The 20,576-nt window shown below is 39.3% G+C and overlaps 1 long non-coding RNA gene across 1 annotated transcript; it reads right to left on the bottom strand.

Annotated features, from left to right (window-relative positions):
* Positions 1-6,541: 6,541 nt before the first annotated feature.
* Positions 6,542-7,072, bottom strand: LOC134220107 (uncharacterized). Its single transcript, XR_009981766.1, has 3 exons — positions 6,792-7,072; positions 6,652-6,727; positions 6,542-6,596 (listed from the first exon to the last, which is right to left on the bottom strand). It is a non-coding gene; the product is annotated as an uncharacterized LOC134220107 (long non-coding RNA).
* Between the last annotated feature and the right edge of the window lie 13,504 nt (positions 7,073-20,576).

Genomic DNA, 20,576 nt, shown 5'->3' with positions numbered 1-20,576 from the left:
TTTCCAAAATTTGGAAATATTTTCGAGAAATCTTTGGAATTTCTAAATAAAATAGTTTGGAATTTTAGCAGAAAATTCGTCGCAATTTACGTCGCAGAATTTTCACAAAAAAAATTTCTTAACTTCTACAGGAAAAACTTCGGAAATTTACGAAAAGGTCCTGTTGAGTTTTTGTTGAGTATACTTCGAAATTTGCACAGAAAATTCTTGATAATTGTAGGAGAGTGCAACTAGTAGAATGGGTGTTTTACCGTTGGCTTTCTCAGTCTAGAATAATAAATACGGATAGTTTGGCATAACCAACGATAAAGCAGTGAGTTCATAAGAATTTCCGCGGGAGACTTTAATGAGTTTTGTTAAGAAAAACTCTCTGGAATGTTAACGAGAAATTCTCCTTAAGTTTAACGGAAACTTTATTAGAATTTCTGCAAAGGATTGTCTCAATGAAAAATTGTACGAAATTATTGGATTTCTACGGAAAATTCTTTGTACAGTAGACGTTCGATAACTGAAAGTCATTTAACTGCAATGCTTTAAACTGCATTTTGATAGTTACATCAGTTTTTCAGCTGAGCATGAAAACGATATCAAAGTCGATGATAGCTGCATAGCGCTGAACAATCAAGTGCCCTTCTATTCTGACGTCGTCTGACAATTGTTTGCCGTCTGGAATGCGTCGCAGTTATCGACCGCCATTCGCTAACTGAAACGATAACATGTTGCAGTTATCGAACGACTAGTGTATTGTCCATAAGAAATTCTTGAGAAATTCCATTGGCCGAACTGGTAATTTGGTCGAAAAAGTCGTTTCCCTAACAGGTCGTTTGGCCGTACCCAAAAATGCTGTTTGGCCGAAATGGTCGTTGAACAGGATGGAAAATTTGTCCGAAAATATCGTTTAGGCCAACAAGTTATACGGCCAAATGTCAATAACCGAACGGGTAATTTAATCCAAAATATCCATCCGCTTAGCCTTGACATTTACGTTGAAAAGGCCTTTTGTCAAACGACCGTTGAACGAAATTTCGTAACCTCTCTACTTTTTAAGTTGATACTGGCCTTTAAGCCAAAAGATATCTTACCACATCCCATTAGGCCGAATTGAATCAGAAAAATATATTAAGCTCTTTTAGTGGAATGTATTCAGCCGTCTAAGACGAATTAAGTACTCTCCATTTAATTCCACCAATTATTTTCGATATCTTTGCAGATATGTATTTCGACCACAACTGTGTGGTCGTCTTCAGTGTCTCGTACTTGTCGAGTCAATTACGAGACACTAAAGAGGACCACACAGTTGAGGTCGAAATACATATCTGCAAAGATATCGAAAATAATTGGTGGAATTAAATGGAGAGTGCTTAATTCGTCTTAGACGGCCAAATTGAATGTTTATCCGAAATTATTCGGATAAACGTCTTTTTGCAAAACATTGCTTTCGGTCAAATTAAATTTTCGGTCAAACCAGTTTGGACCTGATAACAGTTTCCGTTGAACGTTTGGTTTTGCTAAATGGTACCTGGTTAGATGTCTTTTGGTCTAAAGGCCAGTATCGACTTAAAAATAGAGAGGCCATGGAATTTTGTTCAATGGTCAATTGACAAAAAGACTATTTCGCCAAACAAATGATCATTTCTAACCATATTACCCGTTCAGTCATTGGAATTTGGCCGTATGACCAAATGACATTTTCGGCCAAATGGGCCATTCTGTCAAAAAACTATTTCTGCTAGCATTTTTGGCCAACGATTGTTTCGGCCGGACAACCTGTTAGGGCAAACGGCTTTTTCGGCCAAACTACCAGTTCTGCCGTCTGTCGCTTTCGGTCAATGGAACTTACCAAGAATTTCTAATCGAAAATAGAAAGAATTTTCTGAAGAAATCCAAAAAAATCCTCAAAGTTTCCGAGCATTTTTCCGATTGTGCTATGCCGAACTAGCCGTTTAGTGTATTGAACTTCTCCCTACAAAAAAGGTTAAAAACTAACCATCTTACAATTAATTGCATATTATTCGGCAACTCGGCCGTACGAAAATCATTTTTTTGTTAAACATCTTGGCTGTGCATATGCACAGCACATGTTTCGAAATGGACAAATTGATATGAAATTTGCGAAAAAGAATCCACGTGTCTTGGAGGGACTCAAACCCTCAACCTCCTACTTCTTAAGCGTCTTAATTAATCTAGATTGGGGAAGCCCGAATATTTTCCTGTAGAAAATTGGTACAACTTCCTGATGAGATTCTCTTGTAAATCCCAAACAATTTTCCTTGGTAAATCTAAGAGGTGAGCCAGCCAAGGGCTGAAAACCTCTATAATAAAGACAAAAAAAAATCCTTGGTGAATCCAAAGAGTTTTCGAAACTTGAAAGTAGTTCCCGTAGAAAATCTGAAAATAATTTTCAAATGAATATTCTGGAAAAACTGGAAATCTTTCTTCAAAATTTTGAGGCGAAAATCAAAAGATTCTCTCGATGTTGTCTTGAAAATATGAAAAACTAGTCAATCCTGCCCAATCTTGCTCGGGTTGTTTCTATCGACCATACCGTCAATCGTTTAGTGGATGGCAGCGTAGCCCTCTAGACCGATTTCAGTTCGAGCTTGATGGTTTTCTTCAGAACTCATGAAAACGTGGTATTTTACATTTGTTCAACTTTCCCGGCAAAAAAATCTATCTTTTCATTTATATAAACACAGCTGACCACAAGACGAATCGATTTGTGAGGATGTCCTGCAAATCGATCCATTCGTTCATGTGTTATATTGCCTCAAGGAAAATGTAAACTAATTTTATATAAAGAGATGATCAATTCAGCCGAACGACACTTTCGACCGAATGTCCATTTCGGCCAAATGGCCCTTTCGACCAAACGACTATTTCGGCCGAAGGACATATTCACAATTTTGTCAGCCAAAGAAACTGTTTGACCAAATGACATACTCGGCAAAATAACTTAGAAAGTCTGTCTGAAAATAGAATGAGATCATATAGAAAACATATTTTGATTTTGACATCAAATTGATTCATAACTTGGTTTCAAATATGTATAAATCATAATGATTGATTTCATATTTTGATCTCATTTTGCTGTAGATTACTAAATTGAATGATATGACATCAAACTGTGTACTTATTTTGTTATCGGAAAACAATAGCAAAATTAGTTTTCAATTTGCTCTCATGAATAGTTTTTGATTGGATGTCACAGTAAGATATTTCTGATGAACGGGCTTGGTGGTCATATGGCTACCGCTTCTGCCTCATACGCAGGTGGTCGTGAGAACAATCCCATGCCCATTCCATTCTACTACTTTGTATCTTCATATATTTCTCATATTCTAGCAATCGCTAGAACTGGAAATGGGCTTTCATACCATAACTACAACTTGATTAGTTCTTGCAGGTAACTGTTAGAATTCGAAATGAGCGGAAAAGTTCGTTTCGGCATAGAATTAGAATACTACATCACCCTTTCATTATTATCACATTGGCAACCCGTTAACCAAGACCTCTGCCAAAAACCTATAACCCCCGGATTCCCGGCAGAGGTGTTCTCGGCTTGCAGTGGGCGAGTGACTGCATCATCAATTCCTTCCCAGATATAAAATGCAATAGAGTTGCAATAAAATATTATAAAAATACGATAAATTTTATTGATGAACATTAAATTCTGTTGTTTTATATTATACCAATTAAAGTGCCATATTGTTGTTCCAATAGGCGTACAATAAATTCCATTGCCAGTAAAATATTGATAATAGCATTACAACAAATTCAATTGTAATGGCAAAAATTTGTTCGAGAAAAAGTCGATTTTTTCGTTGTAAATTACAATATTATTTAATGTTATTCTATTGTGAACCACAATAGAGTTTACCGTAATTACAATTTATTGCATCGTACTGTTACAATAATTTCTATTGTAATTCTTTTGGGTTCCCATTCCCGATGACCGTGAGGACGTGGCCAGCGCCGTTATTGACCATCCAAAATACTAGAGCTCTCGGACTGTGCACATTGAGGTTGGAGTGCAAATCCCATGCTTCCATCCATTGATTCCCTGTGCAATTGTGATTGTTCTGGTCGATCACGGAGTAGCAACTACGAAATGCACGGTCATCATGCTCATGCTCATGGATGTCACTGTAAGATATTTCTGCTATTACGTTTTGTTATTTTAATTGTTAAAACTACCAAAAAGATATCAAGTTAAGTGAACATAATCGAACAAACAACCTGTCATAAGACGAGTTTATACAATCCCATTGAATTCCACCACTTAATTGTATCTTGACAGATACGTATTTCGACCTCAAAAGTAAGGCCGTCTTCAGTGTCTCTGTCTCGTACTTGACTCGACTTACTAAGATCTATCAGGAAATCTATCAGGATCTATCAGGAAATGATACGAAAATTGCACTGAATCTTTGAAGTTTCCACTGAAAATTGGAATCGGCGTGGAAAATTATAGATCAGCGGCGTGACAAATTTTAAACGGCGGCGCGCCGATGCAAAAATGCCGGCGGAGGCGGCGTGCCAAAAACTGTCGGCGGCGGCAGCGATCCGCCAACTTTTGCTCAACAAGCGTCACTGATGCTCCTTCGTCCAGAAAGGCTAATACTGTTATCGATTTTCCACCACTATAGACACGAACCGGAATCATTCGAAACATCGTTGTATGTTTAGATCGAATGTGCGCACTGGTTCCGATGGTGCCAGCCCTTGGATGAAGAAGAGAATTATGTGCTTGGCGACAGTCCCCGACATTGCAACGTAGCCTAAACTTGCATTGCGCTTGCCCATGCTCGTTCAAGCAGACCCGGCATAGTCGCCATTGTTCAACTACTTGTATGCGATTCTCATAATCCATGTTTCTAAAATCTTGACAGTAGCGCAATCGGTGGTCCGTTCTGTTGCACACTCGGCACGGCTTCAATCCCTTTCGTTCCTCATCTCCGACAGATACACTGTTTGGCTGGATTTCTCTTTCACTGTGGCTGAATAATGCTCCCTTCATTCTGTTGCTTGCTACTCCAGACCGTACTTCACCTGCTGCCTTGTTGTGCAGCTTAAAATCTAGGCTCACGTTAGCTTCACATGCCTCCGACACAATTTCCGATAAAAAGTTCGTGATTGTTCGTAGAGTGACCTTCTTCTTGCCTCTTTTGAAGCGCACCCATTCCCGCTTCTCGCTGTCTGGCAATTTTTCTACTACATCTTGAACCAGTAGTGGGTTTATTAGATGTTGCTTTAGATCAGCTGCTTCCAGATGCTCGCACAACTGTTCAACCGCTGTTCCAAATGGAATAAAGCTGGCGAGTTTACCAGACTTAGGCGGTTCTAATCGGCGGACCTTCTCCAGGTGGCTTTGAAGTAGTTGTTCCGGTCGACCATATAGCTGGCGTAGTTTCACGATCACTTTGGGAACGGACTTAGGGAGAAGCAACTGTCCACGCACCATCTCCAAAGCTGGACCCTTTAGACACTCTTGCAGCCGTACAAGATTCTCCACATCACTGTACCCACATGCTTCATTTGACGCTTGGTACGCCCCGTAGAATAGCGGCCATTCTTCCGGTCTACCAGAGAAAATAGGTAACTTCCTGCTTATTCCGCTTCTCGCGGCCATTTGGATTTTAGTTGGCACACATCGGGACTGCCCCAGCCCGTGTGGACTCGATTTTTCCTTTCTATCAGACATGTCCTTTTTAGTTTGTGAATCGTCAGTTTCCTCACTAGATTCGCTGCTTTCTTCTTCCGTATCAGCATCATCTTCATCGGAATCATCTTCGGAGCCTACGACAGGGCGCTTTATCATGCTCGACTCGGTAATCTTTCCAACTTCCGGGTTCCGCAATGGTGTGCGATTCATTCCGGATACACCCTCACCAGCGTCGACAACTTCTTTAACTTTAATCTTCTCCTGGGAACACTTTAGCTTGGACATCTCTTTATCCAGGTTTCTCATACTGTCCTCGAATGACTGCTTCCTTGCTCTCATGCGTTCCAGTTGAACCCTTCTTTCCCGTAGAATCTCTTCCTGCAAAATCTTGTCCTGCTCTTCCTCTTCTTCTCGCATTTGTTTCTCCAACAGCATGCGTTTCCTTTCGATCGCTCGCTTAAATTCACTTTCTTTCCTTTTCAAAATAATTTCCGCTTCCAGCTCTTGCTCTAGACGTTTCTGGTTCTCCTCCATCGCTTTGAGCTTTTGCTCTAGGGTGAACGCAGTGTCAGATTTGACGCTGGAACGATCCGAATCGTCACCACTCTTCTTGGTACGATTCTTCCTCTTACGTTTGGCTTGCTGGCATTTTTCATCCGCGCAGAACCATTTTTTATCCATCACAGCATCGGCTGGTATTCCGACGCAGCGAGTGTGGAACCACTGCTGGCATCCATCACAGCCAACCATCCGCTCATTCTGGGTGGAAACTTCATCGCAAGCCGCACATGGAGTTTCTGTGAGGTCCAAGGTTTGTCCATCAGAATCGTTCATGGTACTCGTTAGACTATCCGATTCTCGTACAAATCTTTTTTGAGATTGTTCGGATTTGTACCAACTTCCTGAAGCAGCACGGATTTGTGGCAGCTCAAAACTAGAAAATTTTGTTTTATTACTCGTAATTCAAGGTATTTGTTACAACTACTTACAAGATTTGGTATGCCTCGTTTCCGATAGTACCGATTCTAAAGCCTTCGACGTTATCTCAGCTTATCTTGACTATCCCTACGCAAATGTACATTTTTAGTTTTATCTCTTCAGGTCACTTCAAAACTAGTTTATTACTTACTAGGACCCCTAAGCTTGCACCCGTAGTATCGATACAGAAACAGACCAGTTGAATCAGTCGCAACTAAATTTTCGCTCTATTCTTCTACTGTAAATATAATGCACTTTAATCAAGCTGATATGATTTACCATTCATTTTAATTTACGCTGAATCCTTAATTCGAAACACTATACGTATCGCCTCTTCTTCTGTAGTACCCCTAGCACTAAATTAAGTTTTTTAGGTAAGGTTTAATTCTCGAAAAACAACGTTTTAATATTAACTTTATGATTTTAGATAACAATGGCCGTTTTTATCACCTTTGTTTTGCTCTATTTTTCATCTCTTATCAATTCCATTTTCTCTTATCATTCCATTTCTAGGTATTAGTAGCTAATGAAATATGTGTATAATTTAACCATTAGGAGTGCTCATTCGACCGACACTCGCAAAGGTATAGTTAGGTACACTGAGCAGCATGACGGTGATAACACATATGTTTGGCTATCTTTTCAAAACCGACCTTGCCAGACATAATAATATGTTCGTTGTATGTATTGGATGGATTTGAATTGGATAATTTTAATAGAAAGCCCCATTCAATCATTCTCTTAAGAAATATTTACCAAAAAGCGTAAACAAGACATCATATTGCATTTCATCCGTTTCCTTAATTATTTTTTTTATTTACATTTCACATAACAACATTTGATATTTGAACATGTTAATTTCATTGATTCACTTTCGTTTGCATATTTGGTTCTTTGACAGTTTTTGTTGCTAGTTGTAACATTGCGCATAGTTTCTGGTTTTGATTTCGATTTTCAATTATCTGCATTGCTGATTGTATGTAATCTTAACCTACTTATTCAAAAACAGAGGAAACAGACAACGAATGATTTCATATTCTGACATTTGTCATTTTTCTATAAACTAGCTTTTTTATGCATATTAAATGTTCTACAATAGCTTTAATTTCAACCATTTGGTTAATGATACTAATGCTTGTAAATCTAGACAGATTGTATTATAATCTTCAGACATTGTTTTGGATGATTAATAGTTGTCTCTCTGTACAGTGTAGCTCAACTGTTCATAATATGAAAACAGCAGATTATAACAGGAAACACAATTTGTTTGTAGACTGCTTATTGTTTCTTAATTGTTAATTGAGATCTTCTATTAATAAGCGGGTATAAGATTTTCAAAAGTTTTTGGCATATAGATTTAGTTTTTCATATTTGTGGCCGGAAAATGAGTTTTCTACAGTGACACTTTTGCGTAATTCCAAATTGGGCACCTCATTTCTCAATATTTTGCGATCAGGAGTTCGAAAGTGATTTCCAAGAATTGATACGACCCAATCTGGTCACATTGACATGGTTTTACAGCACCCGGGGGACAACTTCAATATCTTTGGGGCTGTCCACAAACCACGTAGACCGAAATTTCACATTTTCAAACCCCCCCTCGCCCCTGGGAGACTTTCATAGACTTTTCCGAAACCCCTCCCCCACCCCCTTGAAGTCTACGTAGACTTTTCCATATTTTACAAAATATCATATGTGATTGGACAATCAAAATCGAAATCAAATTTAATCCTCTGTTCTGTCTACAGCTCCTGAAACCAAATCTCAAAGTCAATCAATTTTTCTGTTGAATTCGACTCCTCTACCGCTACCAATACTTTTGCATCGGTGTGTCACAGCTAAAAGTCTGGCACGCATCTGAACTATAATTCTCCACGCCGGTTCTAGTTTGTAGAAAACTTCGAAAAATTTCGTGTTGAAATTCCGAGAATGTCAAGTCTACATTCCAATAAGTTTTTCGTGGAAATTTTCGTAGAAGATCCCGATTAATAATCTTCAAAGCTCCTCGGTAATATTTAAAAGAACTCTCCGTGAAAATTCCGATGCTTTTCTTGAAAATTCCATGCAATATCCCATTGAATAGTCATCCGTTGAAATCGAAAGAATTTCCTTATAAATTCCAAAACTATTCCCGTGATTATTCTGAGTAAATTTCCGTGAAAGCTTGGAATTATTTCCCGAGATAATTTTAAGTTTAAATGGGCATTCCGAAATATTTCCCATGGAATTTTAAAATGGTTTCCTACATTCTTGCAGATTTGGAACAATTTTCTGAAGAAATTGGAAAAAAAATCCTACAACAAAATGTCTATAAGACTAATCCGAATATTTTGCGGTGGAAATTATATAGAGAATTTTCAGTTGTAATTTTGATGAGTTTCTCGTAAAAAATTCGAATATTTTTTTATGAAAATACAAAAGCTTTCTTACAAAAATTGCAATTTTTTGCGGAAACTTAAAGAGTTTTTGATGAGAAATTCAAATAATTTCTCGTGGAAATGTTCAATGGTTAAAATTCCGAAGATTTTCCATTGATCGTGAGCGTAATATGATGGTCCTGGCTGTTTCAAAGTGTTACGTAATAAGCTTTCATCGAAGTGCCGAAACCGTGGTTTTCGATTATAGTATCGCAGGAACAATTTTGCAACGTGTGGATCATGTTAAAGATCTAGGCCAACACGACGGATGACAGGACTTTCAGACGTCATTTTTCAACTACGATCGACAAAGCGCATCGCTAGCTTGGTTTTATTTTTAAAATCTCAAATGAATTCCGCAATCCTTTATGCTACAAAACCTTATACTGCTCATTGGTACGCTCTCAACTCGAATTTGCTTCTGCTGTCTGGAATCCATATCAAGCTGTTCGGACTGCTGTGCAATGCAAGTTCGTACGATATGCCCTGCGCCATCTCCCATGGACGGACCCGCTAAATTTACCACCGTATGCTGATCGCTGTAGTCTGCTGGGGATAGATACTCTTGATAAGTGGAGAAATGTGGCGCAAGCCGTTTGCATCGCCAAACTTCTGTTATCTGAGTACAACGTGCCAGATTTGTTAGCGAAAATTCCATTGTATGCACCCCACAATCCCTTCGACCTCGAGATTTTCTCTTCGAAGAAAGGCATAACACCAATTATGCTGCTAATAGCTACATTGTCGCTATGATCCGTCATTTCAACGAGATGTCGGACCAATTTGACTTCAACATCAGTTCATCCGCGTTTCGTCAAAGGCTAAACAGATATTTTATCAACTGACCTTTAGTTTAAGTTTTCATGTAGACACAGTCAGATGAAATAAGCAAAATAAATAAATAAATTAGTCCAAAGAATTCCGCATTAGTACTTCCGAAGAAATTTCGTGAAGTATACGAAGAATTTCCCATGGATATTTCGAAAAATTTCGCTATATACGAAGCTAGTATACGAAGAATTTCCCATGGATATTTCGAAAAATTTCGCTTATTCATCCAAAGAATTCTCCGCGAACATTCCGACGAATTTCCGAAATTAAGCAAAATTTCCTGGGAACTTCCCAGAAGATTTGAAGGGTTTCTCGTGGACATTTCGTGGAATTTCCTGTTGAAGTGCGACATATTTTTTTTCGTGAGAATTATAAAGAATCACTCTAAAGACGTTTCCGACGAAAATCAAAAGATATTCTAGTAGAATCTGCAATAAAATCCAAGTGGAAATTTTGAAATTTTTTCAAAAGGTTTTATAGAATACTTCGAAGAATTTTCCTGCTCAACACAGAAGAATATCCTGGGGAAATCCATATAGTTTTAAGCCATGGCCAGACTATTACATCAGTGAAACTCAACAGATTTTTCTAGAGAAATAAAAGAGATTATTTCTATAAAGTCTTGCAAAAAAATCTGGGAAGATACTTAAAAAAAATCAAACAATAGTGAACCTTGCACATAGCTGCTTTATCAATCGTTTTTCACGTTTTTCTACGTACACTTTTTGTAAACCCCGTCCCCCTTCGTAGACTAACGTAGACTTTTTCGAAACCCCTCCCTCCCCCTCAAGAGTCTACGTGGTTTATGGACAGCCCCTTTCAAACTTCTGATCGTAAAATAATGAGACATGATGTGACGCAAGTCATATTTGAAAGTGAACTTCGAACTTCTGATCGCAAAATATTGAAAAATGATGTGACGCTAGCCACATTTGGAATTTTCACAAAAGTGGTCCACCGGATGCTGTAGGACCATGACAATGTCGCCAGGTTAGGTCATTTCGATTCCCAGATGTCATTTTCCAACTAATGATCGCAAATTAATGACATATGTGTCGCAAGCCATATTTGCATTTTTATTGAACTTCGTTCGTGAAACTTCGTTTCACCAAAAATTGATTTATTCTTTGATTAGATCTCGAGTTGAAGAAATTTCTGTTTCATTTGTATGGGAGCCCCCCTTTCCAAAGCGGGGAGGAGTCTGTGCCCAAACCATCCTAAGAACATTTTAAGAAAAAATGATTCCCTGCCCGCAACATAAACCGTAGCACATCCAGATGAATCGGCATTCTAGCAACCGTTTACTGGTATTCAGTCGCCAGTTTTGAATGCAGTGCCCAAACTTCAGGCAATGCATCATATGCAGTGTTGGGAAATGTACATTAAAACACTTTGATTATGCGAATGTTTATCCTTTTTTCAGTCAAATTTCTTGCGCCAAACAAGCCGAAACAGTTTGCCAAAAAAATGTACGCGACATCGTGACATTTATTTTTCCGATGAAGCAAACTGTTTGCTTGCTGCTACGTTAGAGTCGTGCCGGCGCGCGGTCAACATTTGCATGAGATTTTTTGTTTCGGCTCGTGCGCAGCGCAAACAGCACAGAATCGAGTTTAATTACCTGTGGCGCAAAGCCTAGAAGGAGTGCTATCCGTAGGTACTGATTTATTCGTTCTTGTCTCTAAATCAAGCAAGTAGTAATGAAATGAATATTTCCCACCAAAAACGGTTATACGTTGTGAAATTATTGTACGAAAACATTAATTGTGGGGAGAGAAAATGGTAAAAGCATGTGCTGACTGTCGTCTGCTTGGCGTGGCTGCTGCTGTGGCTGCCGTGGTTTTGTTTTTATTTTTTTGCATAGAAGAAGGAATGGTAAAAAGAAATGTCAACCATTCCCGTCCCTGATCATATGCTTATCGATATCCCTCCCACGAAACGATGATATCCTGGATCACTCGGGCTGCACTCAGTGTATCAAGCGAAATGGAATCTTTCCGGAAGTGAACCAGGTACGAGCAGCCACGATACTCCCAGACTCTGTTGCCGAATGGTTTCATTTGTACCGAACCTCCAGGTCCAACTTTATTTCCTCCCGTCCATGATGGGAAATCCATGGATATCCGCACTGAAAGATTAACAAAGTTTTGATAAATTGCGAACGATGCTAACGGGTCCAAAATTGATTGAAAATTGACATAGCTTCGATCGTTTTTTGACGTAGAACTACGTCTGTCTTTTCTATATTGGAGTACACTTTACGTCACGAAAATATGATAGACTTTGATCGTTAATACAGTGCGGTGCATTCGTTTAGCCGCACTTCAAAATTATATACGTTTGCTTTTCGTTTCAGTGCAAGAAATCTAATTATGTATGCATGTAGTTGTGAGATCCTCAAATATGTTAACCAACTCCTTCTGACAGCTTATACTGTTATCTGTAGGCAGTACATTTCAGTTTGACGTGTTTTCTGCTTCCGGGGCGTTGCAAACGTTTAGACGCAGCAAATTTTTTTTCGCAATTTTTCTTTAAAGTTTGATATATTGTAAAAGTTTTCATTACATCACAGTTAAAGTAAGTGTTATCTTTGTTATTTTTGTATAACATGCCATTTATTTTGATTTCATCAGATATGGGAAAGGCAAAACGATTGGACGAGGTCGAAAAGGGTCAAATCCGGATTTTGGCTGATTCAGGTCAATCTAATCGGGAAATTGCTCGAAAGATCAACAGATCAGAGAAAGTTGTGCGGAATTATCTGAAAAATCCCGATAAATATGGTCGTAAGGCACGTACCAAGGGGAATTCCAAATTGTCACTTAGGCAAAAAGGACAAATTCGGCACGAAGCATCAAAAAATCATTTGAGCTGCCGCCAGATCATCACCAAGCTCGATCTCCCAGTGCACAAAAGTACCGTTAGTCGCGTACTGAATGCGTCATCCCACATAAAATGGACAAAACCCAAATCGAAACCGAAACTTACACTTCAGCACAAAGCCAATCGGTTGAAATTTGCCCAGAACCACATGCACTGGACTAATGAATGGAACCATGTGATTTTTTCTGATGAAAAAAAATTCAACTTGGATGGTCCTGATTGCTACAGCCATTACTGGCACGATTTGAGGGATAAAGAGGTCGTCCGATCCAAGAGAAATTTTGGAGGAGGGACAGTAATGGTATGGGGTGCATTTTCTCGCTATTCTAAGCTTCCGATCTGCTGGATATCTACGAGAATGAACTCGACATCTTACTGCGAGCTCCTGGAAGACGTTTTAATACCTTTTTTGGAGGATTATGCGGATGATTCTGTTGTGTTTCAGCAGGATAACGCCTCAATCCATGTATCTCGCCAATCAAAAGCGTGGTTTGAAGCAAAAGAAATCACCGTTCTGGAATGGCCTGCTTGCAGTCCGGATTGTAACCCTATCGAGAATCTTTGGGGAATAATGGCTTCAAAGGTTTACGCTAATGGACGTCAGTTCAATACCGTAACGGACCTGAAAGCATGCATAAAGCAGTGCTGGGAGCAAATTGAAGAGCAAACGATCCACAACCTTGTTACCTCAATGCTCAAGCGTATCTTTGAAGTCATCAAAAACAAGGGAGGGTCTACCAAGTACTGAAGGATAACAGTTAATGAAACATTGACAATTATTTTGCTTTTTTAATAGTGCGGCTAAACGAATGCAACACCTATTTTTATTTTTTTCAAGATATAAAGTTTTTAATGAGATCTGTTTTTGAAGAAACTATGTTATTTGTTAAGATTTCAGAAGATAAATAAACTAAATAAAAAACGAAGTGACTCAGTTTTCTTTTCAAGTGAAAACATAGCCATATGTTGGTGCGGCTAAACGAATGAGACGCACTGTATCTCAGCCGTTTCTCGATGGATTTTCAATTTTCTTGGACCATTCGATCAAGGAAGAGTCAACGCTTCATACCCGATGTACACTAAAGTCGTTTTTTACACGATTTTTTCTACACGAATCACTTTTTTATGCGATTTTTTTACACTCGTATTTCGGGATTTCCGCGGTTCATTCAGACATATTTTAGGACTTACGCGATTTTTACGTTGTTTGGATTCACGCGGCTCATATCCTCCGCGTAAAAACTGACTACAGTGTGTTACAATACTGAAAACTAAAAACTAAAAGTTTAGCAATCGGTTTCGGTGAATGAGTCAATCTCGTAAGTGCATCGCAAGCTTCTTCTTCTATAGCACTACATTCCAACTGGAACTTGGCCTGCTTTTCAACTTAGTAATCTATTAGCATTTCCTTAGTTATTAATTGAAAGCATTCTATGACCGCAATTGCATTAATATGTATCTTATGTGGCAAATAAAATGGATATATTATGCCCAGTAGGGTGGTTCAAAAAATCGATTTTGCTCCACAGTGCTCATCTGATTCTTTCCCATGTTCTGAGTGTCCTCTGAAAATTTGAGCTCATTTGGATTAAAACTGATTTAGCACAAGCCGTTGCAAGTTTGCATGCAAATTAGTATGGGGAAATTTATTTTTTCATTATACTGTTAATGACGCTTTCCCATCAAGCGCATGTTAAAAGAAAATCTACATAGCTAAAAGGAATACTCAACAGCTTTCACTTAGTGAAAACCGCGTCTTAATTATTCGTTCCAATAATTAGTAATCGAATTTAATCTATACCGTGGTTTTCTGGAGCTAATTACATAACTCATCAACAGGCAACATTGCTGCTCGTGGCGCGAAAGATAGCACACACAAATTCAGGCTACTATGTTGCACTGCACATTTTTCAGTGATGCCCTCAAAGAAGTTTAATGATCATGACTAAAGATTCGCAACCTGTCTTAAAATCGATTACTAATTATTGGAACGATTAATCAACATGCGGTTTTCGTTGGGTGAAAGCTGTTGAGTATCCCTTTTAGCTATGTAGGTTTTCTTTTAACCTGCGCCTAATGGGGAAACGTCATTAACAGTATAATGAAAAAATAAATTTCCCCATACTAATTTGCATGCAAACTTGAAACGGCTTGTGCTAAATCAGTTTTAATCCAAATGAGCTCAAATTTTCAGAGGACACTCAGAACTTGGTAAAGAATCAGGGTATCGAGAATGGCAAATAAAATGGATATAATATGCCCAGGGTGTCGAGAATGTTTCTCACCCGAAAACATCCTTGATCCGATCAAGAATCGCCACCAGGGGTTTAGACTGACTTAGTGGCGGGTGCTTAGTCTCTGTTCCAGTTTGTGTCGGTGATGGTTGCAGCGGTACACCATCAGCCAGAGTTGTGTTGAATCATTCTCATACGATAATTATTGGAATGAATCGCCTGCTTTGAGCGTGCTTACAGCGGCACACTAAAAGTTAACTTTTGGAAATCAGTATGGCGAAAGACATCTAATGTTTAATATCTCGAAAAAAAACACCTTAATCGAAAAAGTATTTGGTAGGCGTAGTAGCGGACACCTTCCTACATGACTGGCACTAAACATTTTTTCGTGAAAAGTTCCTACTGTTGAGAAAACCCGCGTTAGATGCATTCGCATACAAACTTCAGGTGGTTAACTCAAGCTGGCTATTTTTACATATACAATAGCACATGAATACGGCAGCGGCGGGTAGGAAACCAACCGCTGTATGTAATTCATTATTCATTATTTGATAACATCTCAGGTGTGAAAAGTAGGCGAGTTGTCATCGGCGATAACTTTTCAAATTTTGGAATCGATTGATAATACACAAAATTATCATTTAAATATAAACGTAACTAGCTAAACTAACTATCTAAACCTAACTACAAATTTAATGTCAACAATGAAGTTCAATCGGATGTTTGGCATTGTGTTTTGGTGTTATGTAGGAAAATGTAGCAGTATTTACCAATGCTTCAAATCTAGATACAATGAATCGCCTGCTTTGAGCGTGCTTACAGCGGCACACTAGAAAATCAGTATGGCGAAAGGCATCTAAAGCTCGATTTCTCAATATTAAGCACCTTCATCGAAAAATATTTGGTACGCGTTGTAGCGGACACCTTCCTACATAACCGGTGCCAAATAGTTTTTCATGAAATGATCCTAATTTTGAGAAAACCCGCGTTAGATCTATTTCACCATACAAATTTCTGGCTGGCTATTGGCGCATATACGATAGCGCCTGGATGTGGAAGCGGCAGGTAGAAAATCAGCCACTGCCAATAATCATTATCGAACAATTCTTACTCTCTAGCGAGTGATTATCAATTGATAATTTGTATATGTGATCGCTTGCGAGTGTTGTTCATTCTTATTTGAAAACTTTATTTTTATCATCCTTTTCAAATGTTGGGCTAAAAATAATATACATTACCAGTTCGTAGCGTTTTGGCTCAAATCCCGAACATGACTCATATTCCGAACACTGGCGTTTTAGCGCCCTAAAATTGGTTTTCTTCACTGATGATCACGATTTCAAACGAATTTAGACTCCTGTGGAGAAAATTACACGAATGAAGCCAAAATGGCCATTAAAAAGGTAATGTTCGGAATATGAGTCATGTTAGGAATTTGAGTCAAAACCGTAAAGCTTACTCAATCTTAGGAGCACAGGATGAACAACGAACAGTTTCACTCTGGGCTTGAAAAACGCTTGCTTTGGACTTATCGAACAGAAAAGTCGAAAACCTGTACATTACATACAACTATGTAGTTCAACGTCACCTTTGCGTACAACCCGAAGCTATTTTTAAGAGATTAATATATAATATATATTAATCTGTCCTCAGGGGCTTGCGTGACCTCTAAACTTCAAAAATTTGGCCACAAACTCAGAGGTTACTGTTTTTTGTGTTTGAAAACGTTTAAGTACTATAATTGCAAGCTTCGGAAACAATCGGAAAATAAGCCACACCCTACTGATCAGTGACAATCCCCTGCTTTCTCACTTAATTCTTAAACACACAATGCACCCTGTTACAAAACGATACGAGTTTGGTAATATGTAATTTAATACCACCACGTTAAAATCTTTACAGATACACCGATATCCCTCCCACGAAACGATGATATCCTGGATCACTCGGGCTGCACTCAGTGTATCAAGCAAATGGAGTGTTTCCGGAAGTGAACCTGGTACGAGCAGCCACGATACTCCCAGACTCTGTTGCCGAATGGTTTCATTTGTACCGAATCTCCAGGTCCAACTTTATTTCCTCCCGTCCATGTCCATACGCATTTCGACCTCGACTGTAAGGCCGTCACCAATGTCTCTTACTTCTACTTGACTTGATTTCACGTCGGCTTAAGTCGAGTTATGTACGAGACATTGAAGACGGCCTTACACTTGAGGTCGAAACACATATCTGTAAAGATTACTACGTAGTGGAATTAAATGAAATAGTATTAAGGTGAATTACGACAGAGTCCAAAAGTGGCTGCCACAAGAATGGCCGTACTGGCCCTCACCTCGCGTTTCTTTCTCGCATAAATGTAAATTTTTGAACGATTAGCACATCTGAAAAATATTTTTTCGTGTATACTGCAAGTGAGAAAAGGAGAAAAACTGCTTTTCGCTTTTGCATGTCGTTTGCTTTCGGATGTACCCCTGAAAGCGCTATGTAGTTTTGAAATTTGTTTCCAACGCGGTTCACCTTAAAATCGTCTTATGGCAGGAGAAGACATTTCACCAAAAGAGCTACATAAGTTTTTTAATCGATGCTGCTTTAAACCGACATACTTAGTTATTAAATTTGACATTCATCTATTTTTAAAAAAAATATACAGTTTAAACCTTATTTTTAATATCTTTGGATAGAAACAATAGACCTTTCCCGTGAAAAATTATTATTTGCTTAAATGATTCCTTTATTTTTTTGGAGATACTTTGCTCAAGAAACTACTATTTTTTGGAGCCCGCAACTATTGAAAAACAATCAAAACCTATTTTTTCACTATTTCACCCTTTATTCCCCATTTATTTTTCTCCCCACAAATCCCGCAGTACCCCTTTTTCCCCAATAATATTGTGCATGCATGTGGTGAATTTTTTTGTTTTTATTTTGTTTATTTACGAGACATTTACGAACGATCTGTTTTCGAAATTTTGCGGACTTTCATCCAAAAAACGTGGGCGATTCTGTTTGTTTTCGCTAGATAATCCAGACGATTTGTTTGTTTCGGTCTAGTCCTGGGTTTCAGGTGTTCTTCGGTTATAGTTTCATCGGTTTTGCGCGAGAATTCATTGTCCGGAGTGATTTAACAAGCAGTGCATTCATCGGTGGAGGCGCAAGAAAAATCAAAATTGCGAGGATCTAAAGCGATTCCATATCTACTGACATGGAAATACAGAAAGCAACAATCGGAACGGAACCCACGATATGGAAAAGCACCGCTATTATTGGTCTTTCTTTTGGTACCGTCGAGATGGCCGGTTTGACTATTGATCTTGTAAGGGATTGGAAACCCATATGTAGAAATACAAGAATCTAGATAGATAATATGTTTTATACCTATTTCTAGGTATTTCCAACAGCTATTACTCCTAATAAAATCGGAACGATGTGATCCATTCGTGCAGAGAGCTGCTATGTCGTCGCTTAGAAGAGCATTCTGAACATTCGTGCACTCAGCGCTGCAATCCGGGACCTTCTTCAGGTCAGGCGATAATTCAGAGAAGCTGTGGATGCGGTCGTTACACGAAACCGATGATATGCCGTTGAAAAATGAGATCCTTTGCAATACCACTTGTGAAAGAGCTTTAAGTGGCGGTATCAATATCTGTCCGCAAAAATATTGCAACGGAACCTGTAATTGATGTGAAGATGCTTTAAAGCACAAATGCCACTGTTTGAAGGGAAAACACAACACAACTGCTCTGTGCCCCTTCGAGTACTCGACGACACAGCTGTTTCCACTCCATTCTGCACAACTGTCATTCGGACACCGACTGTCCATCGTACGATGTGCTGAACACCCATAATTGTTACGGCAAACACGAACAACGAAAGACGATTCCGTGCTTCCTGAGCTAGTTCTGATGTGGCATTGCATGCGCTAAACTACTGTCCTGTGAACGCCACGAGTGCATCAGAACGAATGTAGCAGCATTGGCGAGGGCGAAATTTGCAAGCAAAGCTGCACCACTTCTAGAACGTACTTCACTCATCAGTGCAAGGCTGCCTGCCATGACAGCGAATGCCCACCAGATAAACCTGCAAGGACAGGTTACGTGCGAATATTTGACCACCGGAAACTTCAGAGTAATTCGCGAAGTCGAAGCAAATTCTGCTCTTCCCTCCTATGGGAAACCCCATTGCTGTCTGTCAGAGTTTGAGTGAAACATGGCCGCCATCTCCTCCTCTCTGTTGCTCTACTGTAAAAACCCATAAAGAACTGCGAATACAACCGAGAAAAAAAAAACTTTGAGGACAAAAATCGGGATGCAGCCCAAATGGCCCTGCTTCCTAATATGTTACAGACAACATTTTACTGCAACAATTAAAAATATAAAATCTCAACGGGTATCTCGTTGCACAAGGCATTTCAAAAGCGTTACGTAATTCATTGACGTTCCATTTATTGTTTTTTTATTTTCTAATCATTAAGGCTTCAGTTTCTGTGAGAACCTATTACTAAGGGCCGCTGCGTGCACGTGGCGTTGAAAAAACGCAGGTGTGCATCGGTGCGGCGACGCTGCGTTACCGCTTTTTCCCGATGCACACATGTGTCCTTTTAACGCCGTGTGCACGCAGCGTTGAAAACACGCTACGTGGGCATTGGGCCTAAAATGGCACGAGCAAACTACGCACGCACGGTCCCATCGCCACCTAAGGTTTCGATATTTGCGCCAATGGATTTACGCTAAAGGTGCATTCGTGTAAAACTCTGTGCAATTATTGAATTTTATTTTAGTCATGAAGCGCTGTAAATTCGACCTCTCCACGTGCGATAAATTCTACAACGTTATTACAAAGCGACTCCAGGAAATAGGAAGCGATGCAGTTGAACATATTTGACTGACGAGCAGCTAGGCGGGAACAAATTTCACAGTGCAGTTGCGTTCACTTGTAGCACTTGTCGCACTTAAGACTATTGTTTTAGAATAGATTTAGAATAAAAAGGTAAAATAAAAAGTTTGTCGATCATTCGACGCATTTATAGGGTAGGAGCGCTGCTCATCATCGCTTGCGAAAAAACGGTTGATTCAAATTTAGAACTGCATTAGATCATGACGCATCTTACTGCTGAGATACCATTTTACGCCCGACCGGACCATTTACAAACACTCGAATCCCTGCAGTTTACTGTTGTATCAGGTGACGGGCCTGCGATGGTTAAGCACTCAAGTTGCCTCGTGTACATTGACGTGAGAGCTGAGATTGGGACAGTTCTGTAAACATCGTGGTACAGAAGCAACACTCGAACGGTGCTTCCGAGACGTGGGCTTCTTCGTGAATGAGTAGCAGTTCCATATCAAATAATGGTTTGTCGTAACAGAACACTGGAACGGTTTGGGAATTAGCATCGGCATTTCCCGCATTGCCACGGACGACGATGATAGCTACTGAGGAGATGGATAATTGGACTCAGAATTGCTGGCAGTGGTCTGCTGTCCCATCTGTAGCTAAAAAAACAACTAGAAGTAAGTTTCGCGTTGACACCGCGATTGTGGCGGTAGTGCGATTGTAGATTGCAAGATTGGGTGA

This window comes from Armigeres subalbatus, chromosome 3 (genome assembly GCF_024139115.2).
Source record: "Armigeres subalbatus isolate Guangzhou_Male chromosome 3, GZ_Asu_2, whole genome shotgun sequence".
Taxonomy (NCBI): domain Eukaryota; kingdom Metazoa; phylum Arthropoda; class Insecta; order Diptera; family Culicidae; genus Armigeres; species Armigeres subalbatus.
The sequence above is the reverse complement of the archived record's forward strand: the minus strand, read 5'-3'. Positions and strand labels throughout refer to the sequence as shown.